At 46.9% G+C, this 21,945-nt stretch overlaps 1 protein-coding gene across 3 annotated transcripts in view; it reads left to right on the forward strand.

The window, feature by feature from the left end:
• Kcna6 (potassium voltage-gated channel subfamily A member 6) overlaps window positions 1-15,381 on the forward strand; it is a 52,514-nt gene extending 37,133 nt beyond the window's left edge. Inside the window, exon 2 of one of the 3 annotated variants that reach the window (XM_047551240.1) lies at window positions 15,338-15,381. The gene's annotated coding sequence lies outside the window, so the exon portion shown is untranslated. Of the gene's footprint in view, window positions 1-342; window positions 6,421-6,451; window positions 7,550-15,337 lie in introns of those variants that run through there. The other 2 variants (XM_047551239.1, XM_047551237.1) reach the window with 2 other exon arrangements.
• Window positions 15,382-21,945: the final 6,564 nt, after the last annotated feature.

The raw sequence follows: 21,945 nt of genomic DNA on the forward strand, positions 1-21,945 counted from the left end.
GAAGTCAAGCAGATTACTTGGACTTGATTCTTGGGGGACTAAGGGATTATTCAAGGTAGAGAATTAAGGACAGCAGTGTATAAAGACAGGTCATGCAGAAATGGCTTCAGGCTACATGTCCAGCAGTTACTAATGAGTTGCTGAGTCCAAGTGGGTGGTGTGGGGATGGTTTGAACAAACTGGGGACCCAGTAATCAGGTTCCAATGGAGGGGGTCACAGTGCAATTACCAGACAAGCCAGGAAAGAAACCAGAATCCTCAGGTTTCTCGGTAGCATTCCTCATACATCTCTCCATCATGTCACTAACTGCATTTCCTTTTGTTCTCCTTCCTTCCTGGCAGGGAAAATGTGGGCACAGTGGTCCTAGAAAGGAGACTGATGCATACATTTCTGGTAGTGGCTGGACAGAGAAGACTTGAACCCTCAACTTCCCTGGAAGACGAGACCCCTCCTTGGATGATCCTGCCTGATGCTCCTCTGGTGACCTTGCACAAGCAACAATCAGGATAGAAAGTGTTGAGATCGGAACCCCTGGAGTCAAAGATGGGGCCTGGAATGTTGGGGTGAGGCTGTAGGAAGAGGGTGAATGCTGGTGGTGCTATCAAAAAAGGCAAGGTATGGGGAGGACTGGAGATTCCAGAAAGTGCATGGCAGTGCCGCGAACCCACCCAGGAGCAGGTGGCTGTGGAAAAGTAACAAATAAATAAATGGCAGTCTCAGAAGCTGTGTGTTACACTATGAAAATGTCAACTGCTGAGTTCAGTAGACACTCAAGTGGTTTTGACAAAAGCAGGCAGATAGCCAAGACGCCAGGTTCCCTGACCAGTTTCCCAGCTGTCATCACTATGCGTGAGCATGTGCTGGGCACCCACAGACAAAGGGCTTGATCCTCCTCTGCAGGTCACTATAGACAGGGGACATTTTCTAAGAAGGTAAGACATACCAACCATATCTAGAGGTTATCTGCCTCTTACATCTACAGGACTGGACGAATATCAAGGACAGAGTTGTCTTTCACATGCCTTCCCAGAACCCAGAGGACACCATGTGCAGGGTCTCCTGGGTTCAGAGAGGACAACCTTTCTAGTCAACTACATTGCTCCCTCTTGTAGTTGACAGCTGCTCATCCTTGATTGTTCTCTGCAGAAGGACAGCAGTCTTACTTCTGGGAAGTCCCTTGACAACCAATCCTATGCTCTTCCAGGATCTCTGGAGGGGGACATTCCCATTGGTAACCATTCATCCAAGTGTCTTTCCCTGCTGGTGACAAAACACATTAGGGTGATTTTCTTGTACTGGATTTATGTTCCCAATTAGATGTTGCTGGTTCCGTTTGTGTTAGTGTTTAGACCCTCCCAGGGCTGTCCCAAGTACTAGACCCTCACGATCCTACTGCAGGGACTGGACTCTGAGTCACATTTCACCACAGGTCTCACAGAGCACCTGCCACGGAACTTCCCTCATAAATGTCTGGTGAACTCATGAGCAAGACAATGAATGAAGTGCTGACTCTGGTTAATAAATGAGTTTAAAACACATACAAATAATCAAGTGCTTGCAAATTGTTGAATCCACACACTCCATTTCACCAGGCTTCCCCTCCTACCTGTGAAGGCCTACTTCTCAAACTGTGTCTAATGTCTGTTTGTTCATCAAGTACCGACTATGTGCTGGGCATTTTTCTGGGTGCCAGAGATTCACTAAATGAATACCAGGAATGAAAAGGCTAGGTTCTGGTGGGGAGAGACAGACAATTGATACAATAAGTAACTGAACTATATTGTGTGCTATGTTGATTTGCAATAGAGGAAAATCAGGAAATGGGTGTGTGTGTGTGGAGATCAGGTTAAAATAGGGAAGCTAGAGAAATCCTGACCTAGAAGGTAGTATTTGAGTAAAGAACAGGGTGAGCCATGTAGCTATCTGGAGGGAACATTCTAACCAGAGTGAGTAGCATATGCTCAGGCCATGAGGTCCGAGCATTGCTGGCATGTTCTAGGAGCAGTGAAGAGGCCATGTGACTGGAGGACAGTAAGCAGCCAGGGGAGCATCAGGAGATGGGGCCAGAGAGAGCTGGGCAATGGAGGGGGAGGCCCGGGGCCTTGTGGAACTTTGCTTATGCACTGAACTGGGCGGGGAGCCATTCCTGCAGTTTTGAGCGGAGAAGTGGTCTGACTGGACTTCAGTGTTAATGGAATTACTGGGTAGGAGACTAGACAAATAACCTAGCAGGGATCTGATGGTGGTTTGGACCAGGCTGTGGCAGTGGAGGTGGTGAGATGTAGACCCATTCTGAAGATTTTGGAGGGAGTGTCAACAGGAAGAATTAGCTGTGGGGTGTGAGATGACTCTAAAGTTGTGGATCTGAGTGACACATGGAAGAAAAGAAAGGCAGCTAAGCCAGCAACAGGGACCCAGAGGCTGGATCCCCTCCCCAGCTGCTGCTGGAGAGCAGATGAGCCCCTCCCAGGGGCTGGGCTGCCCCACAACCCTCAGGTGGAGGAGCAGGCTCTGCCCCCTGCAGACTCCTCCCCACATTTCAGAGCAGGTACACTGAAGTTTGTCTCCCAGTCCCACCTCTTTCTCTCAAGGAAGAGCCAGTGGGAGGGGGCAGCTGTTGTCTCCCTTGCCCCATCTGTCTTCCTGACCCTGTGTCTAGGACAGGATGCATCTGAGTTTCCGTGATTCAATCTGGTCTCTCACTCTCCTCCGCACGCCCACCCCCGGATTGTATTCTTTCACTACCCTCCTCACGTTCCTCTCCCTCCCCACTCAGAGGAGAACACGGCAAATCTGCTTTCACAGACAAGTGACAGAACACCCATAAATGAAGTGGCCAGTGAACCTTAGGGTACCCTCACACCAGGGAACTGCCACCCAAGTCTAGGCCCGCTGGAATAACAAAGAGACATCATCTGGGAGGCTCTCTTTGCACCCAGTCCACTCCTGGAAATGTCAGGGACTTGACTGACATGAGTCTATCTGGGAAGTGACAGGCAGAGTATTGTCACGTCTAGAGGAAGTCATACCAATATGGAAGCGGGAGGTCAAAATGTCACGGGCTGGGTGATGGGTGAGGAAAAGGTGGGGTGCATGGGTTGCATCAGCAAAAGAACTCAGTCATGTTTTTGGGAAAAGAAGGGAATTCTGATGAGAGCTTCTGCGGAGGAGCAAGGAGGTCTTGTCCAGAGTGGATGGTGGATGGATAAAGGAGGACAGCTCCTCCTCTGCTGTGAATAGTAGTGCTGCCCGGGACTGTCCCAACTCTGTGCCTGTCATTTCAGGAGTGATTGCTGTCTTCATTTACAGGGCAAGGTGGCAGAGAACTGATTTACCAGGTCGGGTTTAGGTGCCTTTGGCAGGCATTAGAAGGATTCTGCTTCTTCAGCTCATGTGGGCTGGCCGATAACCAGGGAGTGCACAGGGCCATCAAATGGGAGACCCCAGTACTATCCATCCACTCATGGACTGGAGAGTCATAGCATGGCAGAGGGAAGGAATTCTGGGCCATGAATCTGGAGCCCCAGGAGCCAGATCTGGCCCTGCTACTAACTCACCGTGTGAGACACATCAAGACTCTTGCTGCCTTTGATTCCCTAGTTAGCTCACCTGGGGAGTGAGGAGTTGAACCAGGTGATCTCCAGTGTTGCTTCCTGCTTAGTAGTTCTGAGATTTAAAACTGTACATGAATGACCTAGGACAAGCTGATTTCCAGGTCCATGATGGAAAATGGAAGCCCTTTCCTCTTGCCTAGCGAGTTCCATGTTGATCCAATTCTTGTGATGTTTCAATACTCTGTGGCAGGAAGTTACAATAACCAGGTGAATTTGGTTACTGTTAAAGTGATTCTGGTATCCAGGTAAGAAAGGTGGGGTTATGTCTGCCTATGGGCCCTATGACATAGGGTTGTTGTAATGATTAAAAGAGGGAATAAAAGAAGGGTGCTGACTGGCTGGCAGTAAGCCAGTATAAGCATTAACCATTATCATTACTATTATGGGATGGGGCACATAGACTTTTTCTTCCTGCACAGGAAGAGTGTGTTCCTCAACTTTCATTTTCACGGGGCTTCCAGGCCAAGCCAATACCCCAACTGAAGATGTGGTTGGAGCCTTCGGCTCTGTGGACCACACAGGATCTTTCTCTCTTTAGCTCCATCTCAGAATACAATACCACCTGGTTGCTGGGGCAGAGTGGGAGAGATCAGGATCAGGTGTGTCAGATGGTGGCCATGAGAGCAAAGTTCTGTAATGTTCATAAAAGTGCTTGCTGTCAGACTCCAGGCGGACGTAGGAGGTTGTGAACAATGCTTCAGCTTCCTCTTAGATGAGCAATAGACTGTGAGCTCATTTTAGAGTCATGGTTATGGAGTCACAGTGTTTGAGAGCATAACAGAGCTGGGGATCAGCTGGTTGTCCTGTACATCGCACCCCCTAACTAATGGAGGAAAGACAGTCACAGAGAAGTACAAGTGTTTTGCTCCCAGTGTGACAGTAGCTGGAGGAGGCTGCCTGGGGCAGAGAATCAGCACTGATCATGGACCCATAGGCAGACAGCAGGAGTGACTCTGTAGCCAGAGTCTTCTGTGCTGGATGTGATGGAGAAAACCAAACAGCCTCCTCTACAAACAGAACGTGAGGTGACAGTGTGAGAATCTTTGGGACACACTCCTCACTTCTATAATGTTTGGCAGGTTCCTTTGCACCTCCTTCACTGGACAGAGCCACTTTCAATTTCTGACAACATGCCACTAGAGGGAGCCACCATCACCCAGTTTCCCCAAAGCCCCTCAAAGCCGCTGGTGGGGTTTGTCACAGCTCCTCTAGGTTGGAAGGACCCGCCAAACCTGCCGTGCAAATCTATTCTGGACTGATAGTCCACATCACCCTTCCTCTAGGGCTGTTGGTTTCTCTCCCTGGCAGAGAGGTGCAGCTAGCCATCCTGTTGTGGTGGATGTCTAGGGATAAGTGGGCAATGAGCTGCCCTTGGAAGTGTTATTTCTGTGTAGATGTTACAGGTTGTCATATCCCCTGGACTGTGAAAGCAGGTGGCAATCTCAAGAGCTCTGTGGGGCATACCGTGTGGAATGCCCCCAATCTTCTGGAAAGGGCAATAGAGTAGCCAGAAGCAGAAGGACACTGCCTTGAAAGCTCCACACAGAGGACTGACATCCTGGGAACTTTGACCCAGTTTTCTCTCTGTGGAGGGAAATTATCCATAGGGACCAGGAGATGACAAAGCAAAGAGATCAGGTGTCTTTTAGAAAAATGATTTTCCAGTTCAAATACCAGTTGGTCACAGAGATTTTCTGGAATCCCACAGGCTAAGAATCAGGTCCAATTATTTAGAAGCATTATCTGGTAACTGGACCTGGAGTCAGGAGGAGACAGATAGAAAGGTGATCCTGTGTACTGTTCCCACCAGTGCAAGTCTACTCTGGGCCTCAGGTTCCTTGTCAAGCAGGGAGTTGATTCAAAGTCCTTCCTGCAATGGTGGTATGTTCAGTTTGTCCTTCTGCATTGTGGAGCATTGGTCACCAGTTTTCTGCAAATTGGAATCTATTAAAAGTGCCCCCTCCCCTACATAAATATCTTTTTAAAATACCAGTAAAAATAAAATTATATTGGCCTCTTGGAATGAGTCAAATGATCCTGAGCTCTTCCTTGCTTAAGTGTTAAAAAGTAATTGATGAATTTCACAGCAACAGACTGGAAAAGTCTGAAAGCAGGAATAAAGTTAAGACTTTCTGTTTTCAACCCGCATGCCCTCTAGTTTCTTTAGGGCCTGCTTACCGTGGGCCAGTGCCAATGAATAGGGGCTCTTTGAAGTTGCCTCACAGGCTGGTGACAGGTTTCTCACTTTTAATTTCCAAGATTTGCCTCCCAAAGATGCCTGAATGGCCAGACTCCATTCCAAGATGGACTTAGATGAAAAAGAAAGTGAATGATAAGGGGAGGAAGAGGGGAATCTAGAAACACACCTGGAAGGTCTATTTTGCTCCTGGAAGGTCTTTAATGCATTATTGATTATTACTATTATTGATTGGCATAAGGAAGAAGTATCTTTCAGATTCTTTCTGTTCAGCTCTTTAATAATAAAATGAGGTTTCTGGAGAGTAATAGGAACAAATTACCTCAGATGCTTGTTCTAGATCAGTTCTTCCCTTTCTTCCTCGTGGATCAGAATCAACTAGAGAACTTCTTAAGATGCAGACTCCTGGGCTCTAACCCCAAGAGGTAACGCCTGGGTAGGGATGAGAAGGGGCCCACTAATGAAAATTCCATCAATCTCCCAGGCAGTGCTGGTGCTGCAGGTCAGGGGAAGACGTTGTGTGTTACCCCCTGGAGCACAGTGAGGACACCGGGTTGTCATCTACGGCCTTGTGCAGGGCAGTGGTCTCTATAATAATAACCTGTGTTTTTTTTTTTTTTTTTTCTTTTGAGCTTATAGGCAGCAGTCATCGCAATAGATGTGCATGTAGTTAAATCTCCAAGGAAACAGGAGAATGTGGTTGTAAATGAACTGTTGGCTAATTACCACCACTGTGGGAAACATCCCAGATCGGCGCCATGAGCTTCTGGCCGCTAGGGGGAGCCAGGGCCATTTCTTTCCAGACGGAAGGGTACCAGAAGAGGAAAAGTACTGAGGCGCTTGTGAGCAAAGCCTTGGAGAAAATACTGCAACACTGCGTGCCGGGACCCAGCTCACCGCGGCAGTCTTGTGCAGAGACACCATCCAGAGCCATAGGCGTGGCGGGGTTGGGGCTCGTTTATTTCCCAAGTCATCTGGTTTCCTCTCATTCCTCAAAGTGCTGCATTTTAGTGTCATTATGCAATACATGATGGGGGGTATGAGAAGAGAGAGAGAGAGAGAGAGAGAGAGAGAGAGAGATCACCGCTATGCCCACTCTGCAGATGGAGTAAGTGAAGGAGGGAGAGAAAGGAGGTTGTGCGGGAGACAGTGGGGAGGGCTGGGCACGCTGGACCAAAATGTTTCCTGCCCAGGTATGTTGTGGGGGGCATGAAGCGCGGGGTCTCTGTCAACCCCACGTGTCATGCTGCTGATCAGGATGTTCTCCCCTGGTGTGGGGAAGGTCCAGAAATTATTTTGGGAGCAAAGGGCTGAGGAAGCCAACCTTGAGGCTAAGAAGACAAAATACCAAGAGGGCATCTTACTGCCCTGAACTTGAAAAGATGTGCAGGCTATGAGCCATTTAGTGTCCCCGCTGTACACCCTGCGATCTGTTCACTTCAGGGGACAGGCAGGCTCTGAGCACCATCGTGGATGGAGAAGCTAATGCAGGGCTTGCTGACCAGGAGCTCACCACCTAATGTTTCTATGACAGCCCTCTTGCTCACATGTGAAGCCCCATCTTCCCCAGAGTGTGCATGAGCTGACTTAAATCTTCCCCAAATTATTTGAAAGGGATTTGCATTTCATTCATTAAGAACTCCTTTTCTCCTTTCTTGGCATGTGTCCAGTGGTTTTGGAGAGAAGATATGAATGAGTCCAGGTAATATCGGGACATTTGGATGTGTATTTTGAACAATAATTCACTTGAAGAAAACATTTCCACAACATGCGTGTGAGAGTGTGTGTGTGTGTGTGTGTGTGTGTGTGTGTACCTGCCTTTGTGTGCACGGGGTGATTAACCTCTATGGCAAATAATAGCAGTAAAACAACAGCTGTGAAAATTTAGTTTGGAGACTTGGTACATACAGGATCACTCATGCCCCTCCCAGGGAGCTGCCCCTTGACCCCCAGTAATTCTCTACTTAGAGGATTAGTATTCTTTCCGCCCTGTGACCAACGCAAGTAAAGCCCTTGCTCAGACAGAGTCCCTTGATATCTCAACAGAGGGACAGAGACTTGCTGCTCCAGCTGCACCTGATATTTCTCCATCTCACTGTTATCTTTCACCTGAGCACATGAGCAGACTACTGCTTTTATGGTTGTAAATGAAAAGGGTAGGGGTGTGTGTGTGTGTGTGTGTGTGTGTGTGTGTGTGAGTGAGGGTGTGTACATATGTGTATTTGTGTGAATGTGTATAAGCATGTATGTATGTGTGGGTGTGCACATATGTATGTGTGCAACTGTAGTGTGTGTATGTATATGCATGTGCATCTGTATGAGTGTGTGCTTGTGTGTGTATAAATGTGTGTTTTCATGTGTGTGTATGTGTATATTCTTGAAATCTCAGTTGCCACCCAAACAGTCCCTAAACCTTTTTAAATAAGCAAAACCAGGTCTTCATGCTATTCTCATCTCCCAGACAACTCACCTCACTGTTGGCCACCAAAAGGATCTTAAGGGGTGCCCCTCCCCTGGACTCAAGCCCTGGATGTAAATTCAGACTAGTCTAGTGTCCATATCTCAGAAACCCCTTTGCCTCCCAAGTGCAGAGCAGCAGCTCTGGTGCACAGCATGTCCCTTAGTGATCCACTGCTGTTTGGATGGCAGGTACTTGCAGCATTGCATCTGGGCTGCCCTACAGCTCCACCTGGACACACATCTTGAGGGACCCTGCAGGCTGTCCACTCATGCCCTGGCAGCCCTGCACCCTCCCCTCCCCCACCCCAGGGCTCCTCCATCCTCTCCATCACAGACCCAGGCATCTGCTGCTCTCTGCTATTGTGCTGCATGCTGCCTGGCTGCATCATGGACCCGGAGGGATCCAATGACCAGAATCCAGGGAACAGAGAGAAGCGTTTGCTGCAGATTGTGATTCTGATCCCTCTCTTGTCCTTGAAGGACCCGCCTCCCTACCCTCCCACTCAGTCTTCTCCATGCTGTAACTGACCCGGAACATCAGAGATAGGAAAGTCACTGCTCCAGTTGAATTTTGCTGCAGTTTCTTTTTTTCTCCCCTAGATGCTGAGAGTTATTTTTAGCCAGGGACTTTTTTTTCTTTTCTTTTTTCTTTTTTTTTTTGCAGGGGATCCACAGTCTATTTTTAAAGCCCTTACGGAGGCCAAATCATCCAGCGCTGTTTATAGGGATTTTGAAGAGAGTTAAGTGAGAGGCTGGGGTGGGCCTGCCTGCAGTTGACAGGGTGATCAGGTAAGGCCTAAGCAAAGCGGGGAGAAACCGGGTCCCCAGGTGGGGGAGGGCAGGAGCTCTCTCCTGCTGGGAGCACAGGAAGAACCCACCACACTCCTCCCTCAAGTCACCCAAGGCTTTGGGTTTAGAGGAGTCCAGCTGTCACCCAGAACCTGCAATGACATTGCCTTTGAATGTGGCCATTGGTTTTATTTACCAGTTTTCTTTTCTTTATCCTGAATTTATGCACTCAGATCTCTTCCCATCTCCTCTGTCCATGGCACTATCACATACTGAGTTGTGGACAGTTTTGGACAATTTGTTAGGCATGAAGCCAATGGTGGGGCTCAGTGTGCCCCAGGAGTGAATGAGGTCTGTATGACTGGAGGAAGGTCTCAGGCTTCCAGAAGAGCCAAGAAGAAGGAAAATGAGATCTCAAGAAAATGAAGGGAAGTCCCCCAGAGGGACTTGAGCAGAGACAGTCCCAGGTGGGCACACTGTCATCCCCAGAGCTTCCCCTTGCCCTGTCTTTCCCCTCCTCCCATACATGGCTTTAGCTAGTCACTCAAAGGCCTATGGAATTTTGGTGGGAGGCAAGGTTCACAAGACCTTCATGGAGCAAGTGGGGAGAGGGGCCTGGGTGGAAAATTCCAGACAGAGTTGCTGAACCAAAGTCCTCTATTATCTCTGCCTGCCATGTTGTGAATGGACAGAGGGCACATCCTTGCAGGAAGGCCAGCAGCGCCGAAACAAGTTAGACTCCTGTCCCCCTTCTTTCTCTCTCTCCACAGGACCTAGTTCCTCTGGGTCCATGGCCTGCTTCTGCCCTGAAAATGACTGAGGGGTGTTGGTGTTCTGTCCCTCCAGTTCCCCTGCTGGTCTCCAGCGAGGAAGAAGGAAGAGGTGAGGGAGGGAGTCTTGAATACCAGTCACAAGCAGACCATCAGAACCCCTCAGACCAGTGCAGCTGGGGTGCTACTCTGGCAAGGGAACAGACATGGCACTGTGGACAGGCCAGGATGGTGGGGAAGAGCTCTGTGCATTCCAAGAAGCATTCACAGCTCCACTCTCATGCCCCCCACAATGATCTGCCCAGACCCTGAACATTCTCACCTTACCTTCTTTTCCTGTTTCCCAGCACTGCCCTTTTCTGAACTCCCACCTCTAGGACACTCTGACCAGACAATCCTGCTAAGTGAAATAAGCCGATCCCAAAAAACCAAAGGTCAAATGTTTCCTCTGGTATGTAGAAGTTAACCCACAATAAAGGTGTGTGTGGCAGAGGGCATAGACTAGAAGTCCATTAAGATTAGACAAAGGGGAATGAAGGAAAGGAAGGGGGGTGGGAAAAGGAGAGACAGTGGAATGAATCTGACATAATTTTCCTGTGTACATATATGAATACACCACAGTGAATCTCACCATTGTGTACAGCCACAAGAAATTAATTAAAAACAAAACTATGGGTAAATGGCAGGAGGATCAAAAGAGGAAAAGGAGCAGGGGGTGGGAGAGGAAAGGGGAAGGAGAGGTAGTGGGGTTTGAATTAGAACGAGATGTATTCCATGCTTTTGTAATCATGTCAAAATGGATTCCACCATCAAGTATAACTAAAAAGAACCAATATAAAAAAACAGATGTTGGTGCAACAAACAGGTTAGGGCTACTCTGTTTTATCATGAAGGAAATGGAGGTCTAGAGTCTAGATAATTCAAGTGCCGGTGGGTCTGAAGTCTCTCTGCAGGTGAGTGGCAGAGCTGGAATCGGAAACCAACTCCCTGATTGCAAACGCCCACTCCTGGCCAGGTGGGCTAATCAGGGCTGGCTTCCAGGAGGGGCCTCTGAGCCCAGGTCTAAGGGAGGAAAGGAACATGTGCCAGCCTGGCTGGAGCCAGGCAAAGGGCTGGAATAACCTCAAGGGCCCAGTCACTCTTTGGAAGAAGAGGCACTCAAGGCCTGCTCCTGGGGGCTCTCCTGGCTTGGCCTGGCCCCACCACCTTCTCCCTCATCCTCCTCCAGGTGTGTGTGCTGCAAGTAATGTGTGGAGATAGTGAAGATGGTGGAGATGGTAAAACAGGGACAGGACAGACCAGGGTGGCCGGGCAAGCAGGAGAGCTAAGGATGCTGGGAGGTGGGAAGGCCCCATCGTCAAGCTAGGCCTCGTCCAAGGCCAAGTCCAACACAAGGCAAGTGTTGGAGTCTTGGCTTCTGAGGCCCAGAGGGTCTGTAGGAGGTTGGCAAACAGATCCTGGGACCACCATCCTTTGTTCACGCTGGTTCCTCTGTGAAGTAGGTTGAATTGTGACCACCCCATCCTGATCCCTGGAACTATGAGTATGACTTCATGTGGATACAGGGTCTTTGCAGATGTCATTTAGTTAATAATCCTGAGATGAAATTGTCCTGCATCATCTGGTGACAAATATCCTCATCAGAGATGCAGAGAGGGGAGATGAGAGGAGAAAGCCTTGTGGAGTCAGAGAAGATTGGGGTCACAAGCTGTGGACACCTGGGCCACCAGAGCTGGCAGCAACAAGGGAACATCTTCCCTGTGAGCCTTTGTAGGGAGCATTCCCTGCTGATGCCTTGATTTTGGACTTCTGGTCTACCAGAGATGTGAGAGAACAAATTTCTGTTGTTTGGAGCCCTCAGTCTGGTTGTCTCCATGAATCTTAGGAAATGATCACAGTTGGAAGTACCCTTCTCCCAGCTCTCCCTTGGCTGGCATCTCCTCCTCAGAACCCAGCACAGGTCTCATTCCCTGGAATCTTCCCCTACTGAGGTTTCCTTCTCCATGTTCCCTGGACCTCTGAGCTCAGGCCTGTCCTTGCTGAGTCAACTCAGATGAACATGCTCCTTCCTCTCCTCACAACCTGAGCTTTGAGGACAAGGACCTTTTCTGGTTATGACCTTACTCCCCATATCTTTATGGGGTCCAGTGCTGGGTAGGTCCTTAGTGACAGGTGTGTGGGTCAGAGAATACCCATATGATCAGGAGAGTGGAAGCACATTGAGTCGGGGGTCAGAGACACAAGACATCACTGTTCTGGAGAAGTGTGACTTGAAGTAGGTCTAGAAAGATGAAAGAGAGAAGGCGAGTATTCTATTGGGAGGTCATCATGAACAGAACACAGAAGAGAGGCTCAGCATTTTCACCTGGGTGGGTGCTGGCAGGGGGTGGTATGGTGTCCAACAAGACCAGTCAGGTGCTACATAAAAGCTGTTAAGTACTTTCACCTAGTATGTGCTTCCAAAGAATCAGACAGAAGCCCATTATGTGGGCTGCTGAATCCCTGCAACCACCCTAAGGGAGAGTTATTGGCTTTATTCTCACTTGTAGGAGAACAGAAGCACAGAGAAAGAAAGTACATTGCCCATTGTCTCTCAATTAATAAGGTGACGATGGATTGAGGGATACTGAAATTCACACCTGAATAATTTCGGTCCAAGGCAGGCTCAGGGCTGTTCATGCTCTTTTTTCCACCTTGGGACCATGCTGGTAGGGTGGCAGAGCCCTAACCATAGGCTTGATGCTTCCCCAAGTCCTTGGCACATGCTAATCCAGCTACCCTAGAAGTGAGTACAATTGTAGGTGAGAAAATGGAGACTCAGAGAACTCAGGGTGCACCCTCAGGCCGACAGCCACTGTTAGTTAGTGGTGGAGCAGGATTTGGATGCTGGCTTACTGTGGAATTCAGCTCAGTCCTCTCTTTCCAGGACTGGGTACCAACCTGGGTACTCATCAACTTGCAAGTAGAGTCAAGCTATGTTCCAGAGAAGCCTCTGCTCCACCAAAAGCCTCTGCTCTCCCACATCGTCCTGAGCATCCCCAAAGCACCTCATGTGTCCCCCCAAATTCATCCTGGCAGCTAGTGCTCAGTTGATTATTATTGTCCTCTGGTGTCTCTGGTACACCAATCACAAGGTTCTCCTCCTGGATCCTGCTTCAGTTGCTGGTGAACATCTCTCTCTTCCTTGCTTTAAAACATTCCACTGGCACCCCTGAATGGAAAGCAGTCCTCGCCAGCTCCTTCCCACCTCTCAGTTCCACTCCCTCTCACACTTCCCACCAAGTAGGAGTGAGTGAGGGTCCAGGACAGGCCACCCCAGCTCTGAGTTATGCAGCAGGGCCAGATGAGACTCTGAGTCCCTCCTCCCCAATCTTACTGCTCCAGGTGTGTCCAGTCTGCAATCCACCCATTCCAGCAGGTGTCAGTACTCATACCAGCCACCTACCCTGCTAGGGTCTCCCTTCTGACATGCTCCTTCAGATATGTGCAGATGAGTCTGGCTTTGTGGTGAACCCCGTCTGGAATCTCAAACTGATTCTTTGAGATGAGTCATACTGGGGAGGGAGCTGGTAAGCTGGGGCGTTTGAATGCCATGTGCCAGGCCATCGGGGTTCACTGGAGCTGCCATAGCAGTGCATTAGAATGTGGAGAACATTTTCTAATGTTCACAACACGTTTGCTTTTTTAAATCTCCTGGTATGATCCACCCCATCTTCAGGGCACTTCTGCTGTCCTGGCAAGGTCTGGGGAGGAATGGCCCCGGTCACCTGGGCTTCCAGTTTGGAAAAATGCATCTTCCAGAAGGAAATGCCTTCAGCAAAGAACTTGGACTGAACTTACACTTAGCTGTGCAAGGTGGAAGAGCTCTGGATCAAGTCTCATTTGTAGAATAGTCCTTCTACCTTTGTTTCAAAAGTAATGTTCTTACTTGGCTATTTGTTCATTTATCTGCTTACAGTGTGGGACTTTTATAAGGCATTTGGAAAGTCAGAACTGTTAATGGGGCTCCAGGAGACTTCAGAGTCTGTCCTTACCTTCATTGGGGGATGAGGGCAGATGGCACTGACTTCTTTCCAGAAACTTTCTTGGTCTGAAGAGATTTCTAAGACAGAAGAATGCAAAGGTTTGCATGAGCAAAGACTTCTCTGTGCTTCTCAGAATAATAATTGTGATGATGGTGACTGGAGGCTGGGAATTAGTGATGATGATGATAAGATCAGCTCACATTTACTGAATGCTAACTCTGTACCCCATACTGTGCTGAACCCTTGACATGCAGTAACTCATTTCATCTTCATAGCAACCCCATAAAGTAGGCCTTACTTGTGTTTCCATTCTTCAGATAAGAAAGCAGAGGTTCAGAGAGGTTAAGTCTCTCTTGAGGTCACATAGCAGGTAAGTGGTAGAACTGAGCCTCACATGCAGGAGGTCTGTCTCCAGAGCCCCAGGCCTGCAGCAATACCTTCTACCATGTTTTAAATTTCTGGTTGACCTTCGGGCATTCCAGATCTTTATTCCAGAAAATGAGCTTGAAAAGTTAAGCTGGTCTCCCCCATTGAAAAGGGCATGGATAGTGAGCAGGCAATAACCAGAGCTATTCTTAATAGTATGTTTGAAAACCAGTCTTCATCTGTGACTGGGGATGAGATGGTATTGGAAGGATCAGAAGGAGAGGAAACTGGAGAGGGAGATTGAGTAAGGTAATGAAGGAGGTTAGGGTGTGTCTGTATCTTGGCTGTGATAGGGGACCACCAAAGTTTTTTTTTTTTTTTTTTTTTTTTTGGGTACCAGGGATTGAACTCAGGGGCACTTAGCTACTGAGTCACATCCCCAGTCCTATTTTGTATTTTATGTAGAGACAGAGTCTTACTGAGTTGCTTAGCACCTCGCTTTTGCTGAGACTGGCTTTGAACCCTCAATCCTCTTGCCTCAGCCTCCTAAGCCACTGGGATTACAGTCATGCGCCACTGTGCCTGGACCCACCAAAGGTTTGCGAGCTGAGAAACAGCAAGAGAAAATTTGTAGTTTAGGAGCGACTGCAGGGCTTAAGATTTGGATGGGGAGGTTCAATCCTTATTCCTTCATGTCTTGTCACTGGGAAGGCCCTCTCTTCTACCCACCTGGACCACTGAGGCCATCTATAAGCTCAGAGGCGGTGGAGAATCCCTCTGTCTACATGGAGGAAGCTGAGGCTTATGTAGAGGTATCAAACTCTTTTGACTTTCCAAAGCACTCAGAGGTGAGGACACATACCTGTGTAACAAGTGAATATCTGTAAATGTTTAACAGTCAACCCTCTCAGGGAGGAAAAAGGCCTGATTTGAAACATTTGCAAATCCCCATGGTAAGTACTCCCACTGTGGCCTATTTCTAGATACCAACATGATGTCAATTGGGTTGCAGAATTCCTGAAAGTTTAACAATTAGTTCTAGCAAACCAGCACAGGCTGGCTCCAACACACCTCTGCTTGCAACCTGCTGGTGACTCGGATCTGTTTTCCTGCAGATGCAGAAGGAGATTCTGGGCAACCCTCAAAAAGGGGCAAAGGAAATTGCTGAGGCCATAGCCAGCACCCTGGGGACTCAGGAGTCGCATGAGGTATGGGAACTGGCCTCTTCTTTATGGAAGCTCTGTGTAGGATAGCAAAATTTGGTCTTTGCCTGGTCCCTCTTCAGAAGACAAGTGGTAGCAAAATTTTCCTCTGACTTTTAAGACATATGTGTCAGCCACAACCTCCTACTAGAACTAGAAAAATAATGTCATAGAGTATTTTTAATAGTGAGTACAAATCCCCTACAGTGATGGATGAAGTCTGAGGATTCAAGGTTGGCCAGTCTGCTAGAAGGTTATAGATCATTTTTGAGTTTTCATAGTATTTATATTCATTTGTTCTTTCATTCGGCCATGAATTCAATCATTCACTGACATCAATTGGGAGGCCAGATATGGAGATTTTGGGCGATGGAACAGCAGTGTGCCCAGGTAAGTACTGACGTGAGAGAGAGACCAGTAGTGGAGAAGCAGAGGTCAGAGGTCAGAAGTCAGAGGCAGAGCAGGCAGGTGATCATAAGTGAGCTGTCACTGGAGTTTCAAGAGCAAACAGATGAGACATGCAGGACACTTGGGTAGGAGGGAGGTTCTCACCACCAGCCAGCAGAGAATCTGCTCAAAGCAGACCTGACGTTGAAGCAAGAGACTGACATAGGGTCCTTACTACCTCTTGTTAGGACAACAGATATCAGGGGATTGCACTGGGGTGGACCAGGGAAAAGGAGAATTAATGCTCTAAGTCCCTCAGGATGAGATTTTTCACATGTATTTTTCAAGTCCTAGTGATAAGGGGAGAATCTTGTGGTATTATTCCATAATTCACTTGAGAAAATGGATACTCAGAGAGGTTAAGTGATTTGCTTATCGTCACACAGCTAGTAAGTGGCAGAACCAAGGGGGATGAGTAGATGAACAGTTGAATACAGATTCAGAAAAATTGGCAGGTGAATCAGTTGGGTGTCTCCCTGCAGATGGGCTGGGGTTAGGGAAGCAGAGTGACATTTTCATTGTCCCCATGCCACTAGGAGCAAGGTGCTTACTGCCCTGTGCATGCATTCATTCTCCCTGAAGGAAGTGCAGTGAGTGTTTACTCCAGGGTACATTTCTGGCACGCCGAGGAGGGCCAAACTGTAAACAGAGATCATACCCCCAGCTCGGCAGATGCCCGGGAGCGAGGCGCTCCCTGACATGCTGATGGAGAACAGGGACTTCTTGTTTACCCGGCTCACCATCTGGACCAGCGAAGCAATGTCCAAGGAAAGGCTGTAGCTGAAAGCTTGGAGCCTGCCTGCCTGGCTCCCCCTGTGCCTGCTCCAAAGGGTGGCAACTGCTCCTTGCCCAGGTAGGCAGTGGGTGAGGGGAAGACATGACCTAGAAACAGGGCATGCAGGGATACTGCCACCCGGGGAGAGGGGTGGGGGTGACAGCAAATGTCCAGAGCTGAGCGGGTGAGTGCATCCTCCCTGAGAACAGACAGGAGTGAAAGAGCTTCTTTCATCAGAAGAGAAATTTAGGTCAGACAAGTGGAAGCACTTCCTTACTGGAAGAGTTAGGAAATGGTGAGATGTGTTAACTGGACGTTGAAAATGTTTTAGGGAGTGTTATGGGGAAAGTTTGCCAGCAGCACCACAGCTGGGCTAGGGATGAGTAACTGATGAGGACCTCTCTCAGCCTGGACTCTGTGGTTTGAGAGGCATCAATTCAGTTCACTTGAGGAAATGGAAAACTGGGAGTGCAGGCAGGTTTGAATCTAAATACTTCGAGCAGGCCTGGGTGTGAAAACAGGTCAAAAGTCCCCTTACCCCTTGTGGTTCCAGCTCACGAGGACACAGAGGATCTGGAATCCATAATTATGAGCAATCCCTGTACTGTTTTCATTCGACATTGGGATTTCCTCTTTACTGCTTTGGTTCCAGCTAATCTGAAAAATTTAGCATTGTATACTGGTCAGGAGAGATTGTACCAAACGACCCAAGATATTGCTCAGTAGCTTAACACAATGTGTTCAGTAGATTTGCATTACTACGATGAAATAACTGAGGCTGGTAACTTACAAAGAGAAAATGTTCATTTTGTTCACAGTATTGGAGGTTCACAGTCCTAGATCAAGTAGCCTTTTTTGTTTGGCCTCTGATAAGTGCAATGACCAATAGCACAACATGGTTGGTCACAACTGAACCACAGCAGAGTGAGCGAGAGGACAGACCAGGGTCCCATAATCCCTTTCAAGGGCACACTAAATGACCTAAGGACCATCCACGAGGCTCCACCTCTTAAAGTTCACAAAACTCTAAATTCCACCATCCTGGGGACCAAATTTTTAATATATGGATTGTTGGTGAATCATAATGAAAAAAGTAAACCACACTCAAACCATAGCACACAATAAAGCGCTGGTTCAATTGAATGTGAGTTGGTGAAAAAGGAGGGCACAAGGAGGCTTTGTTCCATCGAGTCATTCAGGGAAGCCGATGCTGCCATTCCCTAGCCCCGTGGTCCCCCACTGCCAGCGGCTGGAAGGTAATGGAAGGAGGGAGAAGGAGGATGGGAATATCTAGAAAAATTTTAAGAGCTAGTTCTAGAGGGGATGCAAATTAGCGTTGACCACATTCTTGTCACATGACTCCACTGAACTACAAACGAGATTGGAAATGAAATAAATGACGGGAAGGAAAAAAGAGCTGGATTTGGTGAACTGATAACAGTGTCCTGGGCCCACACTTCCTGAGGTTTCTGGAAGTCACTGTGAGTTGGGAGGGTCTTGCAAGGAGACGTCCTCTGTGGTCTCCCTCAGGCTCAGCCTGAAATCAGCACCTCATGGATGACTCAGAACTGCTTTGCTCTCCTTAGGAGTGCTTGGGCCTCAAAGCTGGACTTCAACCCTGAACTGGAGCCAACTGGTATTGGGGGCATCTCTGTCCTCATGATTGGCAAAAACTTGCAAATCTGGGTCTTCATGAATTAAGCCTTTGGGGAAGTGGCTCCATTGTGGGTCATTTATAGCTCACTCATTCAAAGGACTCGGACACCAGCACTGGAGACAGTCAGGACCTGAGGCTGAGGCTTTAAGAGTCTTTTCTTGTTTCCTAGGACCTTTGAGTTAGATGGCATGTTGTAAGGTCTTAGGTAGAATACTGAGGAGTTAAAGGCAGCAGATCACTATATACTCAGGGTTTCTAGTCTTTCATTTCTGCAGGACACAAGGCTAACCCAGCATGGATTTTCTTACATTTCTACCAAACTTTACATAGATATGAAGGGAAAATACCTTCAACTATTTCTTCAACTTATGGGTGAGACAGGCCTGGTTTATACAATGGCCCAGTGTCTGCTTTCACTCTCCAAGTGCCCCAGTTTGGAATATACATTATCGTTGCCCTATTTAGAAGAGACAGACTTGGGCTCTGTCCTGACATTGTGATTAGCTGTGTCCCTCCAACCAGTTTGCACAGCCTGACAATGCCTCAAAGAGTTGGTCTCGCATTACTAATACCCTCGCTACTGTTACCCTGGACTTCCAGGTTCTACAGGCCTCTGGTCTCCTCTGTGTCAGGTCTCAAAATCATGGGCCTATGCTCAAGCAGGATTTAATGAGCAGACAATAACACAAAATACCAACATGCCTAGGAAATTAGTAAAGTCTAGATTATTCCTGTTTTTAGACCATGAAGATAAGTGACATTTCCAGAGTCACACAGAGCCCAAATTTTAATTCTAATGCAGACATCCTAATTCTAGGTCACTCTTTTTTTTTTTTTTTTTTTTTTTTTTTTCTGTGCCAGATATAAGGTCTTCAATGGCCTTTAACTAATTGTAGTCCAGTGGGTCCACACTGGACAAAATTCTATAGGAAGACCTCAAATCAAGAACAACTACCAAATGGATCTATGTCACAGTTAACTTATAGATATTATCATAAGCTTTCTGAATTCTCTCTCTGAGTCATTTATCACTGTCACTAGAAAGCCTTGTTGCATAGTAGTACAGTGAGAACACACATGTTCCCAACTCTGAAAATGACCAGTTACTGAAAGGTCCACAGAGCCTTTCTCTAAAGATAATGATGACATTTCTATTGCATGAAGGAACAGTAAGGTGCAAGCTTTAAGTTAGTTGAATGTCAACACCAAGTAAATCTTAGTATCACTTGGAGGAGGGGGACAAGCAATGTGCACAACTGGGTAGTGATGAATGTCCTCTCCAGACCTATATGTTTACCAAATTGGACTTTCCGAATCTCCAGTTCCTATGTGGGTTATGGGTTTATGCCTTGTTTGGATGCACCATAAGTAAATCTGGTTTGGAACTACAGGCATGATCTGGACTCTCTCGGACTGTGCTCTCAATCACGTGGAGACTTCTCACAGAGTTCCTAGGAAACAAACCAACAAAAATGAACTGGAGTAGCAAAGAACCATGTAGATTCTGGGGCTCACCACTGGATGCTTCTCCTGTCCTCTTGCCTGATTTCTCTGGAGCTGTGGGGACATGGGTCATATTTTATGGAAACATAGATTCTTTGGAATTGGACAGAAATTTTCAGATTATCTAAAAATTTCCAATATATCATCATTAATATATTCCAATATATCATAATTCCAATATATCATTTATCTATTCCTGATGGAGATTTCAGGGGCTATATTGACTTCAAAAATGAGTATTTCTTATATATTCAGTTACATGTGTCTTAGAAAAAAATCCACAACTATTATAGCAAACCCATTAGTCTACAAATGATGTTTATTAAAACAGAGCAAGTAGTAAGGAAAACAAAGTTAATGAATTTAAAGAGGAATGTCAATATCTTGAAGTTGGTATGTGGAAATGTCTAGAAAGTGTCAACATGACACTAAATAAATGGAGTTTGGAAAATTTTGATCTTGTACCCTTCTGGTTTTACAAATAAATAAACTGAGGCCCAAATAAAAGAAATGGTCAATCTAGTACTAGAACTGTGGTGTCTACCATTCCCTAGGAATGTTTTCCTGTGGTCATTTTCCCCTGAAACTCACACCTGGAAACTAATACTTCCCCAGACTCCCAGGCCCTGAGTGGTGAAGCTCCTCCCCTGGAGCTGAGCCACGGTTCCCTCCTCCCACTGAAGGCCAGGTACGACCCACCTTTATTCCTCCAGACACACATTTCTTACTTTGTGGAATGTGGGCTTATTTTCTTTGGGGGCCTTGAGACAGGTAGGGTTTTCAGGAGCCTCAAGACCCTCACAGTTGCCTGGATGTTTTGGAAAAAATGAAAAAAAATCATTTCTCCCTATTCGTTTCATGACAAGCAATGTGTGGAAGCAGATGTCTTAGGTTGTTTTACAAGTGGATCTCCAGCTTGAGCAGGGCTTGTCGTCAGATGCTCTGCCTTCATCCCATCGCTGTGGCCAGGCACAGAGACCTGGTGACAGCATCCTCTGAAGGAAGGAACTTCATCAGTCACACAGTGGTTTACAGTGAATCCTGGGGCTGAGACCTTCTCTTTCTGTTCCAAGGAACATCATCTCCACCTACATGGAGCTATAAATATCAGGAGGCAGAAGAACTGTGTGTGCCAATGCTTTAGAGCAGGATCTTCCTGGGTCTGGTGTGGCCACTGAGCACTAGCTGTATGTAGATTCTCTAGGCTGGCAGATGCCTGCAAAGCTCCTGCTGTTCAATCCCCTATCTCTAGGTGCAGATGGGGGACTCTAACTTGATTCCATGAGCAAACATCTCTTAAAGCTTCTAGTTTCAATCTGGATACTTGGATGCATGTGTCAGGTGAACACACTAACTTTGCAGAAACCAAGACTATGAAAGACCTTGGTGGTGACGAGTGAACCAGGAAAGGAATGGCCTGTGATGATGGAAAGAGAAGTAATGACAGATCAAGGTTGAAAACAAAGGGGTGGAAAAATACATGCTAAGCAAATAATAACTAAGAGAAAGCCTGAGTGGACATATAAATACCAGCTAAAAAAGATTTAAAGAAAAGACATTTTTGGAGCTAGTCATTCTTTAATGACTAGAGGAATAATTCATGAGTAATATATAGTGATGTTGAGCTGAATTGCACCTGATGATTTATACTGGAGATGTATAATGTGACTGTTGCCAGCACCAGGAAGAAGTATTGACAAATGCATTTTAAAACACCTTTCTCAAAATGCATAGGTCAAGCAGACAAAAAAGTAATATCACAGAGATTTGAAGAACATGATTAGCAACCTTTGTCCAATGTACATCTGTAAACTCTTGCATCTGAAAATTAGAGAATTTAGTCCTTTTAATCAAACCCAGAATAATAGCCAACTTATTATTCATGTATGATTCTTATTTTTTAAAAATTGATTGCCTTTATTTGTTTGTTTTCAGGAGATGTCTTGAATCACAAATTCTTTGCAAATTGATTGAACATTTTCTTTTCATTTACTACTTCCCTTATCATAAATATTACCACCCATGAACTATTAAGTTTGATGTGATTGCTATTATATTCCTTCCTAAGACATTTTAGCAAGTAAGTAAGTAGTGCATAGTTTTTAAAGTACAGGCATTTCCCAGCTTTTTTGCACACCA

The sequence above is a fragment of the Sciurus carolinensis genome, chromosome 4, assembly GCF_902686445.1.
Source record: "Sciurus carolinensis chromosome 4, mSciCar1.2, whole genome shotgun sequence".
NCBI classification, from domain to species: domain Eukaryota; kingdom Metazoa; phylum Chordata; class Mammalia; order Rodentia; family Sciuridae; genus Sciurus; species Sciurus carolinensis.